General features: G+C 38.5%; 1 long non-coding RNA gene across 2 annotated transcripts in view; it reads left to right on the top strand.

Annotated features, from left to right (window-relative positions):
* The window catches only part of LOC146435977 (uncharacterized), a 30,557-nt gene extending 18,042 nt beyond the window's left edge, over window positions 1-12,515 (top strand). For both annotated transcript variants that reach the window (XR_014852469.1, XR_014852468.1), the window contains exons 5-6: window positions 9,175-9,235; window positions 11,447-12,515. This is a non-coding gene — a long non-coding RNA (uncharacterized LOC146435977). The remainder of the gene's footprint in view (window positions 1-9,174; window positions 9,236-11,446) is intronic.
* The last annotated feature ends 1,350 nt before the right edge of the window (window positions 12,516-13,865 follow it).

The following is a 13,865-nucleotide window of genomic DNA, read 5'->3' as shown; positions in this document are numbered from 1 at the left end:
CTGCTGTTTCTGCAATTTTATTATATTCAAATCAAAGCCTGACTTCTGTAGGCTTTATAAAGGAAACAATGTGCCTTATAAACAGAGTGCAGGGTTCATGTAGGAGTGGTTCACTTACAAGCAGATTCGTGGTTTGAGTTTATGTATAGATATGTGAATACTCTATCCCATTTTTAATTTGAAAGAGTAAGTTATCTGCTTTTTTTTTTTTGTCAGTGTTGAAGTCTTTTGCAAACAGCTGCTTTTATTCTCTGAATTCCTGTGGATACATCGCTGTTGTATCCACTTTGCAAATTGGTAAACTGAGGAATGTCTTGACTGAGGAAGCTGAGAAAATCATACAGCTGACTGAGAGTCAAAAGCAGAAGCAGAACTTGGGGATTCTGTTCTCTCATTTTTCTCCAGAAGCAGACCAAAACCCCTGGAAATTATGGTTTACAAAGGAAAAATTACTCTTTGCATATTTAGCTCGGTTTGAACTGAATGTGAAAGAAATACTCCATGGTTTCAGTGTAATAAGCTTTTTTCTTAGTGGAGTCCAGTTTTCATAGGCTTTCTCCTCCTAAATGAAGTCAGCAATCTGCTCTTGTGTCCAGTGCAGCTGTAGAAAGACCACAGTCCTCACCAAGTGTATGGGGAGGCTCAGAGGAACAAAGAAGTGATGAAGCCTGAGACTGCAAGCAGAGGTTTTTCATCCAAGAAGCAGCAGCAAAAGAGTAAGACTAACATTCTTCAGTACTGTTGGGATGGGTCAATCTAATGCAGATATGTTAGAAATGAAAGGGAAAAAATATGTAAACGAGAAATTTCTGGAAGTTAAAGATGTGTAGGGAGCAGTAATTACCTCACAAACATGAGATATGGCAACTCCCAAATTTTATTATTGAAAGAATTTTTGAGAGAGAGATTGAAACTAGAATTTAAGGATAAGCATACATGAGCACCATCTGGCTCTTTAATTTCAGTTCTTTACACTGGAACAGTCTGGAGATACAGAAGACATTATTAGGACTGTCTTCTCACAGCTTGGATGTAGCAGCTCATGTGCTTAAAACAGCAGTCAAAAGTCATACTGGAATTTTCTTTTTCTCCCAGAGCAATTACTGCAAAGTAAGGATGATGTTTGTGTGCTGGAAGGAGAAAGAAAAGATGCTGGGAATAAGAACTGCAGCTTCAGATTTTTTTAGCCCTTCTTTTCAGATTGTGACCCCTTGTTTGCAGGCCTTGAAACCCTGATAGAAATGGTGTGGGTTTGGGAGGAGGTAATCTTGGCTCAGGAGGTCCAGCAGATGGTGTTGGCAAATGGCACTGCAGGCTCCTGCAGCGTGGTGCAACACTCTGGAGGTGGGTAGGGGAGCAGCGAGGTTGTGGGAAGCAGCTGGTGGCAAATACACTCAAGATGGCCCCAGTGAGCAACCCCAAACAGCCTGGTAGGGTGGAGAAGGAGCAGAGCAAAGCTCAGAGCAAATGAACCACTGTGGTTGTGTCCCTCTGCAGGAGGATGTGTGAGAGGTGAAGGTCAGTAGCTGGCAGAAACAGTAGTAATGCAGTGCTGTCCTTCTCACCCTTGCTCTTTGTGGTGTAAACCTCTCGTAACACAAGCCTGAGGTCTTAGAACCAAGAAGGGCTGCCATTAAAAAATATCTATCTTCATGACTGGAGGAACTCAGTTCCCTTTTATAGTGGTGTAAATCCATAGACTTTCCATTGGAGACTGTGACACAACCTTATGAACCAAGAGTACTTGGGAGGTGGTCAGAGGACTGAGCTGCCTTTCTCCTCTCCCTCTCTTCCTATTTCCTTTTTTAAATATTAAAGATGATGAAAATAATCCAAGAAATTAATATCGTCTTCTGTCTCCACTGAGGTTAGTAACATGGAGGAGGCAATTCTTTTTAATCTATTGATGCTGATAGTCTTCAGCTAGAGAGGATTTTAGGTGGTGCTTGAGGATAAAGAAATAGGATAAAAGTAAACCAGTCAAGAAACATATGCTTGCATTCTGACTTGTTCAGAGCACTAAGGGAGGTAAGCAGAAGGGATCTGCACATTTACACATCAGGTAGCACCAGATCAGAGCTAGACTATTATGGGTGAAGGTTTACTCCAAACAGCTTCACACAGCTTTGCCAATGCATCTTCATCCAGAGCTGCAGTATTTTTCAGACCTGTGGATCTTTATCTGACAGCCTTAAAAACTTAACATGATTAACTTATTTTTATATATATATTGCAAAAAGATTTTCTGCAACAGTGAAAACAAGCAACAAGAATGACACTAGTCTCCTGGTGCATTTCTCTAAGGCTCATGATATCTCTGCTTAGTGTTTACCTTGCCTTCATATCTCATCATTCTGTTACTCCAGAAGTGCATCATCTTAAGAAGTGGCTACAAAGCTATTAGGTATTCAAGCCAAACATAGGGAAGGTAGACAACCAAGTACTCCTGGTTGGCTGAACAGGACATCCTCGTTGCAGTCCTTGAACTGGAGTCCATGCCAAACATTCTATGCTGTTGGTTCCAAGATGGACAGATGGGGGCCTTATAAAATAAGGCAAGATTCTCCTTCCTTGCCAATGTCTAAGTGTGCTGCCTCCATACCTGTTCCAGGTATTGATGGAAAGGAGCAAGATTATTGCACATCATGCATCACATGCTTGATTAAACAGAATTGAATATGAATTGTCACATCTTTTGCTGTTGCAAATCAGTGCCATGATTCTTCAGTCCATTTATGATTAGAAAGAAGGGCTATTGGTTAAAAAAGTCCTTAAAACTGAACTTCTTGAGATCATATCTGATTATATTAGAAGGGTTTTTTCTGGGGGGGCTGGGTGTTAAAGAGTGATTTAAACATAAACAAGGAAAAAGTGAGTGTGATTATAGATAAATTTTTTTATATTTTATTAAATGTAAGAAGGCTTGACAGTTGTGGGTTGGGTCATCCCTCCCCACCCCCTTTTTGTTCCATCTCTTTCCTATTATATATCTAACTCCATTTACTATGATCTATGCCTGAATTGCTGGTGAAATTATGATATCATAACAGTCAAAAAGATAAAGGGAGGAATGAATCAAGGAAAGTAAAGGAGTTTTAGTGGTAATTCATGTTACATTTTGTATTTTTCTTTTGTTAACACTACTGAGCTGTACTGCAGTATAGCAGTATAACCTTTTCGAGAGGGTAAGTTTAAAATATTTCTTCTTTCCCCTTCCTCTTCAACCATGGTATGTATTTTTAAATCACTAATGAGTTCAGTGATTAAAATACAGGAAAACTAAACTGACACTTATAAATACCTAAAAAACCAATAAAAAAAAATCCCCCAAACCTCACTCAGGTAACAAGAACAAAATAAACATTTTGGCATTCTTCCTTCATTCATCATGAAGTATGTGCTTTATAAAACTGGTAAATTATTTGTAGGTCACCTTTAAAGAAGCTCCTGAGGTAGTAATGCATCCCCTGAAATGAAAAGATTCATAGATTTTCTATTCCTTGTATGAGACATGCTTATACTTTAAAAATATTTTTGCAATGGGTTTAAAGAATGATAAAGATGTTTCAGTGTTATGTATGTTTGGAGCTACAGCATTTTCTAGTGATCTGAACTGCAGACACACAAAAGTGCAAAAACAACCTTGAAAATGCTTTGGCAGACTTCACATGTTAATCACTGCAGAATGGCTTAAAATTAATGAACAGAGTGCAATTGTTTCTGTATAAGTGCCTCACTCTGGGATGTAAGTGAAATAGAAATTTAGTGTAGTAGTTTTCAAGACAGTGATTAATATTTACATTTATCAGCTGAAAAGCCCCAAAATGTTATAAAAAGGTAACTTTTACAAAGTAGAGTACTCGTTTCCCTGCTAATAGGCAGCACTTAGCCATCTAAAGTCAGTCTCTTTCTCCCTCCCCTTCCTTACCAGAACAATTGCAATGCTGACGGTAATGCCAAATTCATGTATGTTTTTCTTCTTGTTATGCCATTAAGATGAATCATTTGCAGTTAGACTATATTGCTTCCTCCTTTTAAAATGTGTTTTGTTATTTCACAGTTGTACTTTACTTTTTAACATACTTTTACTTTATTTGTGTATTTTTTAACTTCAGATATAGTCTTCAAAATCTTATTTATTCTAAGCTGTTCAAGAAGAGAATTTAAATGCATCACAGGATAGGTAGATGTACCCAAACACTCATTGCCAACTAGAGTCCAAAATATTGTTGTTCATTGTTCCCTTCTACATATTCAAGAGATATTTGATCAAAATGTATAACAAACATGAAAACATATAAAAGCTTTGAATTTTCTATGAGGAAAAGAAAATATGGAAAAATAGTATGATATTGTACTATGCTTAAGAGCACTGGTTAGGGTATTTATGCTGGAGAAAATAGCAAAATGCACAGAGTCTGACTAGTTTCTTGGAATCTTATGTTTAATACTTCTTCAGTATGGAAATCATGCAAAATTACTTGAAAATGGCTGTCAAGTGTTTGATCATAGCTGTATAGAATCCCTGAGAAGAAAAGGAAAAAATTCCAGAAAAGTTTTGAGAAGGTTTGAATATCAAGTAACAGACTGGGCTGCTGTCTTCATACTTCTGGTGCGTTTTTAACTAGGCTACCTTGTGTTCTTTTCTTTCCTTTCCAAACCCAGTATTTAAAAGTCCCATATGGCAATAGATATTGCTGGAATAGAATGCATACTGTTCTGGAATCAATTTTATCTCAGTTAACTTTCTGCATTTTAGAATGCAGATGAAATATTTTGCCTTCTTTACATTTTCTTTTGACCTGGTCCTTCTCCCCTCTCCATTCTCTTGCCTGCAGCCCTCTGAATGGGTGTTTATGTAATATGCAGAACTTTCTTTTTCAATCCTGTACAGATGTAGAAAGGGCAGGGGAGAGGGGAGTAGTAAAATAGTTGTTCTGCCCAGTGGCATATATGCTTAGATAACAGACAAAGGAAGATTGAAGGTGACATATTCTATGTGATAACACTAGACCAGACACATTAGGTATGTACTCTTCGTTAATGGGACAAGGATGGGAAAGAATGTGAATAGGAAAAGCAGAATCTTCCTTGGAACTTGTTGATGCCAGAAGCATTATTTAACTTTTGAAGAATGAAGTTGATGCTTAAACCTAATTTTCCCGTGTGATCTGAACTGATGACTCTGCCTTTTACTCACAGACCCTTATCATAGGAGTTGACTCATGCTCAAGGTCAAGAAAAAAATCTGAACAGGGATACTGTTAGGGAATAATCCAAAAACGTGCTTGTTTTACTTCATATCCTGCTTAGGAGAGACTCCACTGCTCATGACTGACAGCTCTTTTCAACCATTAGAGATTTTGTGTCAATAGGTCAATAGATTTAATATCCTGGGGATATCCCCTTCAGATTGCTGATCGGCGCCCTACAACAGCCAAAGGCCTGACCTTGGACCATTTGCAGATTTAAACTGAACCAACTGGATGTCAAACTAGGACTTTGGGAGACTAATCAGAACAAGGTGCATAGTCTGGTAGTACAGCCATGATCTGAACTGGGCAGACATTGAGTTCACCTGCTGCAATAAAACTACAGAGAAAAAGAAATCATATATTCTTGAGCTGGTCTTTGCTGAGCAAAGGTGCTTGCAAATCTAGAGTAATATCTACAACTGTGCCAAAGCTACATACATTTGGAAAACAAATTGTGGGAAAATACTTACTTGTTTCTTAATGTATTTTTAATAGTGTTTTTGATTGATATGGAATATATGCAATGAGAATACTCTCTTCTTGTGCCTGGTGTCATGTAGAAAGTAAATTTAATAGTGTTAATGACTAATGAATTAGTCTAAAATCTTCTTCCTGTCCATAGTGATTTCAAATTATTTAAAAGGTGATTATAATTTCCAGTTTTGTTGATTAATGTATAGTCTAGCCAGATTTTGACTGGAATCAACATACAAGAACAGACCTTTGTCAGATTCCCTTTAGTATGATTTGCTTTTTTTTTTTTGTTTTTGTTTGGGGTTGTTTTAGGTTAGGTTAGGTTTGGTTTTGTTTTGTTTTGGCTTTTTTTCCTCCAAGGTGACATTTTTCTTTCTGGCTTATTATTGTAAACCAGCTGATGGTGATTTTGAGATTGCATTCCCACAAATTTTAGGAAAATAAGAGGAAAAGTAGAGAGAGGTTTCCCACATCAGTTCCCGACTGAGAAAGATACATTTCTCTAAGCTAGCAGGCATTATTAGTAAACTAAGAGTACACATGGATTGAGGCATGCCAATGTCCCAGGTACAGTGAAGGCTTCAGACACAGCTTGAACTCTATTAGATGTAGATAATACAATGAGTCAGGAAGCCATAAGCTTCAGGAGTTGTATATCACATTGTTTCCTTTCCTGAGTCCAAGGGAAGGTCTTGTACAGGGTCACCAGAAGCTCAAGGGTGTGTCACTAACAGCTTGAGGGGAATTGGAGCTGTTAGAATGAGTAGCACTGTCACAGGAGGATGTTTTTTTCCTGTTCCCAATGGATCTCCAGAGCTTCCATACACTAATTAATGATGGAGGCTGCTGTTGTGGGAAAGTAATATAAAGGCCCAGATTTTCTGCTGCAGGCAAGGAGCAAGGAGTGCTAATTGGGAGGGAGGTGTGAGCAAAGATGCCACCTTTCACTGACTGATCATTAGCCAGCTTTTGTCCCTTGCCATGAGTTAGAGCAGTCTGAGGGTGACTGTAAATTATGTGGACTGATAGTGGCACCAAAGGGCCATTATGTTGGCAGGGCCATGCTGCTGTGTCACATACACTTGCCGAAATCTGTTTTATCTGCTAGGGAGCAGAAGTGGAGAACATTGTACCTCAGTTTTGAGAAAGGGCTAAGGACTAATTTGGACAATTGAACAGAAACTTTAGGTGAAAACCTAAGCCCTTTATTGGGATTTCTTCATTAAGTGTTCAGATGTTCAGATGCTTAGGAAAAGGGCTCTTTGCAGAAGGAATTGTATGGAGAAGACTCTCTGAATTTATATTAATGCTTCAACTTCTGCTGCTACCAGAGTGTAGCAGGTAGTCTATCTCTAGAACATCCCACGCAATCCATTCGGCTGCAGCTCCAGAGCAAAATCAAACTTCTCAGATAATATGCTTTAGAAAGTCTCTTCTGAGTATCTACAGAGTCCTCTAGACAAGCTTTTTTATTCCTTGGTCTCCTTCCCCTTCAGCTTTCCTGCTGGGGTGACAGGATTTGACCAATATATATGAGCAATATATGTAGATCAAGGATAACGTAAAGAGGTAAAAGGCAAAAAAAGGGGAAAAAAAGGAAACAGAGGCCAGTCAAAGATCTGGAGTTCTCACTTTGAGTAGGATTTATGGGATCTAACAGAAATGTGAGCTGTCCTGTCAGCTTTGCATTTGATTTTTTCCTGATCATTTTCTATTGCAGAGAGTCAGTGCAGAGACAGAGTTGTTACTGTTCCTGCACGTTATGGTACTTTGGCACAAGGCCACTCCATGCATACATGCCAAGATGCTTTTATAAAACCATTAAAAAAGCAGTACTAATTAGATATTTAGAGGACTAAAAATTCTGACAATTAAAATACCAGTAAAGCAGTTATGACCACAAGTGTGTTTTACATAAGTAAGCTCATAAAGGGTTTTCTTCAGTGGTGAAAGCAAAAATTATGAACCCCATGTTTATTTCACAGTAGAACAGGTTAGACTGTTAAATGCTTTTATGTGTGCTACTATTCCATATATATTTTTTTCCATTTATTATCTTTTCTTACAGTCATATTTAAAGGCCCCACCATCATACCTGTTACTGCACACACAAAAATACAACCTCTAGCTTAAATTGCTTGCAATCTCATAACCTTTCAGTTTAAAAACATGTTGCAAGGCACATTTTAAGGAAGCAGATAAATACTGTCAAAGATGTACCAGAGAATGAATGTGGGCATGATCTGAATAGTTTTATTTAAAATTGTTTCTTTTCATAGAAGTTTCCATATACTGTAAACTTCAAACTTTGCTAGGCTTCTTAACTGAGCCAAAGAACATGTCCAAGATGAGGAAGCCTATTGTGTCTTGAATGGCTTGGAGAAGATAAAGATGGAAGAAACATTCAAAGAGGAACTAGGGGTCAATCAATAAAAGGATCATAGAGCAATTTAAAAACAAAGAGAGGACAGCTGCTTTTACTTTCTGACAAACTTTTGACTGGTGCCACACACAAAAAACACCACCACAAAAAAACCAACACACAAAAAACAAAACACCCAACACAAACCCCCCCACCACCACCCACCCAACACACCCAAAACACCAAACACAAAAAACACAAAAAAACCAAAAAACCCACCACAACGGGTGCTAGAGAATATTGTGGGCACCAATAGGAAAAATAGCTTAAAAAATGATTAGACAAAGTCATGTAGGTTGAGATGAAGTTACTCTGTCCTATTATTGGGGTTATCAGATAAGATGACCTGACGTAACAGCCTAAAAGGAATCTCTAAGTTGCCAATTGGAAGCAGGGAGAGAATTTTAGGGAACAACCATTCTCTTGCATTTCATTGCTGTAAACATCTGTTTTCATCAATAGTCAAAGGCAGGATACACAGGCCTTTTGTCTGGTCCAGTTTAGTAGCTCTTAAGCACAAGATAAACACAAGAGGCTCATCTCAAGTGTTATTGTAGCTGACAGCCTGTGTGAGTAGTGGCAATAAGGTTTGATCCTTTTGTGCACTCTGGATACATTTTAGAGACTCTAGTCCAAAGCTGAGGAGTTTCTGAGAATAGAAGTGGTAACCTTTCTTTGCAAGTGTGAGGCACAGCAAACAGTCCTGCCACAAGACACAAGGATGTAGTCAAGGATCTGTGGCATCCATCCTCCTTTCCCTGGTTAATTTTTTTCTGTATCCACACCTTCTCTGGTTCAGAGTAAATGTGGCTTCCTTCTGAAACATGACAATTAATCCAGGAAACTGGACAAAGCATTTTCTTGCAGCAACATTTGGCCACAATCTGTATTAGACCAGTCTTACACCTTGGTGTAGAACTGACAGGTTCAACAGGTCCAAGATAATCTCTAAGTAGATAATCTCTAAGGTTTTTTGGACCATATTTATTTTACCTTACCAATCAGCTTGTGCTTTTGTTTCAGAAGGTGATGAAAAGAGAGGCAATTTTTCCAGTTGAGTGCAGAGTACAGCAGAGAAACAAAGGTGAGTATATTTCTGTTATGTGTCCGGATTTTCCTCTGTGCTATTTGATATTCTAACCCCACTGTTCTGTTTCCAAAACAACTTAAGACTTCCTTAAACAGCTGCAGAAAGTATCACAATCACTGGGGGGAAAAGAAAGTATAATGTATATCCAAATAGCCAAAATGCAGGGTAAAATTTGTATTTGGGCTGTGGTGATTCAGCCTTGCTGTATTTGCACTTCCACACTAGCAAATGCTCATGGACACAGACACACACAGACACATGTACAAGCACAGAAATGGCAGGGGGAAAGGAGGGGAAATTACATAATTATGAGAATAACAGAAAACAAAACATTGAGGTTCTGATATTTTACCTACAATGGTGTCTGATTCAGAGACTCTTTGCCTTAAATGATGTTTATCATCGATATTTTCCTGTGTGGATATCTCTCTATTTTTGTTCCCAAGATTTTGTATCCCTCTTTCAGTTTGATACCTTGTTTTCTGTTGTTGCAGGGTATAATATAATAAAAATGGTATGCATCCATCTGTAAGTTGCACTTAAGCTGATATGTGCACTGTGTGTACACATACATAATATTTTTAGATAATATCTAAATGTGATACATATATAGGCATATATATATGCATTAGAAATTAATACTTTGATGTATTTAGCATCTTCAACTAATTATACCTTGCAGTCTCATGTTAATTCCCATTTGAAACATTTGGCACTATTCCTCCTAATTCATTTATATTAATGAGGGGAGGATCCTCTGAGCAATAATCAGTTAAAAATCATGACTAGCTTTGTTAATAAATACCAGATTGGTACATGATACTGTATTGGCTTGTCCTTAATTAGGAAGCACTGGAAGGAGTACCAAGAGGGAAATACTCATAAATTTTTCTTTTAAAGTCTAACTGCTCTCTTTCTGGTATTTGCATCTTTGAAACAGAGAGAAAAATGATAACTTTGAAATTTTTTAATTTTCCTGCACTTAAAACAGCTTATATTTAATTAAGATATACATTTGATATAGAAGTTTTTCCAGCCAGGTCCATGTAAGGAAAGAAAAATCAAGAAAAATATCAGCAGCATTGCTAAGTATTAGGTAATTGAAATACTTAATTTAAATATTAGAAAACTGGAAGTTTTATGAAGCATTTGGGGAGGCTGGATGGCTCGGGGAACTAGTAATGAACTAGTGAAGTCTTCATTTCTAGGTGATTGATTGCAATTGCATTTAGGAAAGGCTAGAAAGCCATTCTTGTGAGCCTGTGTGCAGCCTTGGCTCTGCTATCAAAGCCAGGTCTTACCCTCAGCCAGGACTCCAGAAGTGAATGGGCAGATGTTAGTGAGGACAGGCATGCAGTATCTTTGGACTCTGAATTTTCTGGAAGGGTGGTAAGTAAATTTCTCATATTTTCAATGAATTGTTCCTGGGTTTTCAATTTCAGAGTCCTTTAAAGTAGCAACTTTTTCTGGCATCACTTACAGTGATTTTTTTCCCCCTCGTCTTCTAAATACTGAACATCACACTAGGCTTGCCAATGTGCAGTCCACTGGTGCTTGTTTATGCCAAGTACCTCCAGCATATGTACGCTTATTTTGTCAGTAATCAGTATTATGAGTTACTAATACAGGAAAGGCAATATTAACGATGCGTAGTTTTGAAATCTACTGAACAACAGAACAGGAGGGACTGACAGCCTTGTCCTGTGCAATGGTGAAAACGGAAGTCATCACTTTTTCTTATCAGGATCTTTTGAATAGGTTAGTGCTTTGAAGCCTGGATCATGACTGATCTGAACTGCAGCAGCACTTTACTCCTGCCAGGACAGTGCTGCTGGAGACAATATGGCAACATAAGCCTGTTATTTGTTGGTCAGATGGGCTTGAAGATGACCTAACAGTGAACAGTGCTAACATTGCTTACACACTCATTTGACCTGAAACTCTTTTCCAGTCCACCTGAAGCATGTCCTTGCAGCCCTTTTCCTTCACCTACTAGTTTGTGTCTGTAGCTCTGGAAGAGAAGTCCCTGCACTCTGGCATTCATGTGGATGCAGGCAGTGAGAGGGTTAGTTCTGGGCAGTCATTTGGCACAGGGCTTACTCTGGCTAAGCTCTTCTGGAAGGCTCTTCTGGATCATCCTTCTAGTAGGGCTGTCGCTTTGTGAAGCTGTGCCTCTGATTACCTCTCCAACATTTGTTTTTCCAGTCTGTTTCTCCTGGAAGCAGCTCTGGGCAGACATTGGTTCTTGCAGCGTATTCACACAGCTTCTGACACAGTGAACTGGACCTCTCTTTGGACCTCAAAGAATTGCTGAACAGCAAAAAGTCCTGGCATGGTAACAAGAGGAGAAAAACTTGGAGGGCAGTGTGTGGAGAGGGGCACCGTGGGAGTCACAGCACCTTCCCATGTGAGTGAGAAGAATGACCTCCAGAGGCAAATCCACTGAGAGGAGTGGGGTGGGGACAATGCCTTCTGGTGTAGCTGTACTGAATCAGTGTGGACCAAGGCCTTTGCTGGTGGGATGGGATGGCAGCCCTGGGCACTGTGAGAACGAGTGGAGGGCTGTGATAAGAAGGCAGAATTGATATTCAGTGGACCTATATCAAACTTTCTCCAAACGTTTCTTATCCCCCACTACACCTACTCCTGTTATGTCTTTTCAACCTCTGTTTTCTTTACTCACCCTCTCTTTTCATTTTAAGGACTTTCTATGTCTCGAATCAATAGTTTAGAAAGGCTTATCTGTTTAGGATCAGAGAGGCCTGAGGAGATTTTTGTTGAAAGCAGAAAAGATCTTTTTATAGGGCTGAGTTTTGTCTTCTGATCTAACCAGGTCCAATGTCCTGCTTGTCTCCTCTTTCTCTGGTGCTGAGACACAACATCAGTTTTCTTTTGGCTTGTGAAGAGAGACTGGGTGAGAAGTGCGAAGGGATGAGGGAGAAGAGGGGTTGTTGGAGGTGGACAGTGTAGGGTCATTGCTCGTCTGAGCAGCTCCCAGCCTAAGTACCTACCTGAATAATCAGTAGTGTTTATGACTAAAAAAATAAACTTCAATGCAGTCCCAATTTCAAACCATTTTTAGCAATCCTGAGCAGAAAGTCTCACTGTTTGTCAAAAAAGTGTGAGAAAAAAATAACTGGGAAATTAATTAACTTGGACTGTCTTTTAATTACTCCTACAAATGATAAAATATTTCTAAAATAATAACCTCAAAACTGTTTTAAAAAATCACTTGCATTTTAAAAGGATCCTTTTAAATTTACCAGTGACAGAATGATTGAAAATGTATATAAAACAGCTGCTTTCAGATGCAGGTAAGCTCCTATTGAAAAGAGATATAATCCTAACTGTTCATGCCTGCATTTGATGATAGTGCAGTTGAGTATTGTGTTATTTAATAATGTATTCAAGCACCTGTTTAGAGAAGGTATATCCCACTATGGTCCAAAATTAAAACAACCCCATTACTTGTCAGGGTTTCATTCATAATTCTTGTATCATGCTCTGATTAGAGTATACATTGAACCTCAGATGAGCATTACCTAAGGCACATTGAGTTAAATGCACTGTATAAACTAGGCACAAACCACAAAGCTACCTTTAACTTGCACAAAACAGCAAGTGGAAATTGATTAAAATATGCATTCTACTAATATAACGGCTGGTCTCAGTATAAAAATTAATTAATGCTAATAGTACACAATCCAAACTGCTTTTAGAAATCTTAGAACATTAACTAAAATGTTCATCTTTTTAATGCATTTGACTGAACCTCTGAGACTAAAAGCTTTGCTTCCTCCATGCAAATGTGAAAAAAAATCACAGCCTGAATTTTCAAGTGGTTATTTTATAGCAACCTCCCCCAGCCATTTGCTTTTGGATTTCTTGTTAACCTGAGCCTGGTCCCAGGCCATGTGTGAGGTTGTACTATTAGCTACTACAGATTAAGGTGGCAGCCCTGGGAATCGAGGCCAATAACATATGCAGATTGAGCCACAGAGCAGCGAAGGAGATAACTAAATGAAAAAAGGGGAAAGGGTATTGTGTTTAAAGAGGCAGTGCAGCGATATTCTAGTCTTTCAGCTCACAGTTATTCTGAGCATAAGGAGTGAATATTTGCCCCCCCCCAAAAAACAAACAAACAAAAAAAAAACAAACCACAAAACAAAACCAAAAGCAAAGCAGTCAAGCTCCAGGGCACTCTCTTCCTCTTGGTTTGTTTATTTGGTTTTTACATTTGGGCAAGATTTTTCACTTTATTGGGATGAATTTTCCTTGGCTCTTTTAATTTCCGAAATACAGTACTTTAAAGAGTCAGTTTTGTGGGCACTGCAAGGGTCTAATCCTCTGGCTCTCATGGGATCTTGTGAGAGGTGCTTTGGTGTGGCCTCAGACACTGAGCCTCCAAAACAGGAATTCCCTTTGGAGAGTGTCAAATCTGTCTGTATCATTGGTGCATATCTCCAAGAAAAAGCCTTTAATATAAGTTATGAGTTATTTAATAATAGAATTGGGTTTGATACCTCTTTTTTATACATACACATACACACACACATGCACACACACACACTGGCACGCATATAAGTATAATTACATTTATACATGTAAACTTCTCTTGATTAAC

The sequence above is a fragment of the Lichenostomus cassidix genome, chromosome 5, assembly GCF_008360975.1.
Source record: "Lichenostomus cassidix isolate B80296 chromosome 5, HeHo_3.0, whole genome shotgun sequence".
Taxonomy (NCBI): Eukaryota; Metazoa; Chordata; class Aves; order Passeriformes; family Meliphagidae; genus Lichenostomus; species Lichenostomus cassidix.
The sequence above is the reverse complement of the archived record's forward strand: the minus strand, read 5'-3'. Positions and strand labels throughout refer to the sequence as shown.